General features: G+C 51.2%; 1 protein-coding gene across 2 annotated transcripts in view; it reads left to right on the top strand.

The window, feature by feature from the left end:
- Positions 1-201: 201 nt before the first annotated feature.
- ELF2 (E74 like ETS transcription factor 2) overlaps positions 202-2848 on the top strand; it is a 94768-nt gene continuing 92121 nt past the window's right edge. Inside the window, exon 1 of one of the 2 annotated variants that reach the window (XM_049632169.1) lies at positions 202-291. The gene's annotated coding sequence lies outside the window, so the exon portion shown is untranslated. Of the gene's footprint in view, positions 292-512; positions 1700-2848 lie in introns of those variants that run through there. The other variant, XM_049632172.1, reaches the window with a different exon arrangement.

Raw genomic sequence — 2848 nt, 5'->3', positions numbered from 1 at the left:
GGGGGCCGGGAGCGGGGCGAGGGCGGGGGCCACCATTGCTCCCCGCGCCGGGCTCTGTGTCGCCGCCGTCGCCTCGGCGGTTGGGGATCCGTGGGGCGGCGCGGGCGGGGGGCGCTGCGCGGGCCGGCTCGCCGCTGTTTTGTTTCCTCTTCTCCCACTGGAGCGGCTCGGGCTGCCGGGGAGGCCCCGGCTCCCTCGGGACGCCCGGCCAGCGGCGGCGGCGGTGCTAGTCCTCGGCCCTGCCGGGAGGGAAAGCGACGCCGTGGTCTTCCCGGGCGACGCGGAGAGCAGGTAAGAGCGCGGGCAGCCGAGGCTGGTGGGAGGGAGCGCGGAGGGCGCGGCGATAAAGCCTCGCCGTCCCGAGTGCCGCCTCCTCCCTCCGCACCCCCGCCCCGCGCCTGTGTTGTTTGCTCCGGGGTTTGCCGAGGGTTTTCCGGAGGCTGTGGCGGTGACAACGGCTAGGAACTGGGGAAGGGGGCTCAGTGCCCCCAGGCAACGGTCGGGAAGCGGGACTTGGAGAAAGGGGAAGGCGCGCTGCGCGCCTGCCCGCGGGGAGCACGGGGCGCGGGGCAGGGCTGAGGGAAGAGGTTACGGACCCCGGCGGAGGGGGGGGGGATGGGCCGAGCGCAGCTGGTCTCGCTGTGTTTACATCTCCGCGCGAGTCACCTCTGCCGAGAAGCGGACTGAACTGACCCGCCTTATCCCGCGGGGAGGCCAGGGCGGGGGTCCGGCTCCGGAGGAAGCGCGTCCTGGGAGGGTCGGGTAGGGCGGGAGGCTGCGGCCGGCGCCGGGGCAGGGCAGCGAGATCGGGGCGGGTCCTGGAAGGCTCGGGCCGCTCGGGGTGGCGTGGAGGGCTGGAAACCAGTTTCCTTCCCCGTCCGGCCTTATCGCCGCCTCTTACCTTTCCTTCTCTCCGCGGCTAGCTTGCCTGGCAGGTTGTACTCTGTTCTTCTTTTATTCTCACTTTCCACTCCGGCCCCCTGCTGCCACTTCCCCCAATTCCCCTGGGGGTAGGGAGGTTTGGCTGTGATAGGAATCTGTTTTTTAAACCAAACAAAAACGGGCTCGGTAACACGCGCGTCCAATGACCGCCTTCTGGATCCTCTGTTGGGGAAGCTGTCCCCTTGGGACCGTGCTACTGGATGTTTGGGGGCGCGGGAAAGGAACGGTTAGGGCTCTGCTAGGGTTGGTGCTGACTGACGGAGCAGCTTTGAGAGCAGGGTAGCCGAGGCGCCCCCCCCCCCCGACCTCCGACCCCCGACCCCGCTCCATTGGGCATTTTTATTCCACGTCGATAAAGGACAGAGAAAATATTCCATAAGGCCAAGAGTAATCCCGATTGCAGTTTCTTATGTGCCAGCATCCTGGGCTCTCTTTCTAGGAGCTAGATTAGCTGCAGAACAGCCTTTAAGTTCTTAGTACTTGTTTAAATGGGGGGGGGGGAACTCTTCATTCTAAAACTAAAATTTCCCCCGTTCATGAACATTTTACTTTAGCTGTGTGGCTTTAATTTTAATCCAGTGATGATAAAACAGTAATCTTGCCTTTGGTAATCAGATTTGCTTTTCTTTTTACCTATGAGTCAGTATGGAGAGGCAAATTATGCACTTTCTATAGTGCCAGAATCACAGAAGAATGTACAGTTTACCAACATAGAATTGGATATTTTCGTATCAGAGTTTCTTCCTCTCTTTAAAAGGTAGAATGATTTTATATAAGCCTGGAAATTATTGAATTTCATTTAAGGAGTTAAGGAATGATTGAACTTTACATATATATGTGTATACATACACATATATATGTAGGGCAATCCAGTTTATGCAGGGCATTCATATGACTGTCAATGAACTATCTCCTAGGAAACACATGAAGTAGAAAATTGAAGTATCTTGGGCATTTGAAATCTGAATATTTAATGTCAAATTTATTTTTTAAGGTTAGTGACTTAACTAATTACTTTGATTAATCATTGCTTCTCATTTCAGATATATACTCATTTACAAAATAATCAGTATGATTGGAAGGTATTTGTAACTTTGAGATTTTTTTGTCCTAAATAAATAGATTGGTAACTTTGGCTGTGGTAGTCCTACCAGTGTTGATGGCTTTACCTACTCATAGATTGTACACCAAGTGGTTTTTTTTTTTTTTTTTGGTAGCAGTTTTATTGAGATATAATTCATATACAATTCAGTTCACCAATTTAAAGTGTACAGTAATTTTGAATATATTCACAGAGTTGTGCAACCATCACCATAATCAGTTTTGGAACATTTTCATTATGGGAAAAGGAGCTCTGTACCGTTCAGTGGTTACTGCCCCCACCCCCAAGATTCCCAGCTCTAGGCAACCACTCATCTGTCTCTATAGATTTGCTTATTCTGGGCATTTTATATAAATGGAGTCATACAATATGTGATTTTTCATGACTGGTTTCTTTCACTTAGCATAAAGTTTTCAAAGTTCACATGTTGTAGCATGTGTCATTATTTTTATTGCTGAGTAATAGTCTATTATATGGATGTACCACATTATTAATCTATTAGTTGGACATTTGAGTTTCCACTTTTTAGCTGTTATAAACAATGCCACTGTGAACATTTTTGTATTAGTTTTTGTGTGGCTGTGTTTTCATTTCTCTTAGGTATGTACACAGCATAGAAAATTAATATGCACAAGTCTGTTGCATTTCCATACACTAATAATGAACTATCAGAAAGAGAGATTAAGGGGCGCCTGGGTGGCGCAGTCGGTTAAGCGTCCGACTTCAGCCAGGTCACGATCTCGCGGTCCGTGAGTTCGAGCCCCGCGTCAGGCTCTGGGCTGATGGCTCGGAGCCTGGAGCCTG

The sequence above is a fragment of the Panthera uncia genome, chromosome B1, assembly GCF_023721935.1.
Source record: "Panthera uncia isolate 11264 chromosome B1, Puncia_PCG_1.0, whole genome shotgun sequence".
Lineage (NCBI taxonomy): Eukaryota > Metazoa > Chordata > Mammalia > Carnivora > Felidae > Panthera > Panthera uncia.
This window is presented reverse-complemented; position numbering and strand designations above follow the sequence as displayed.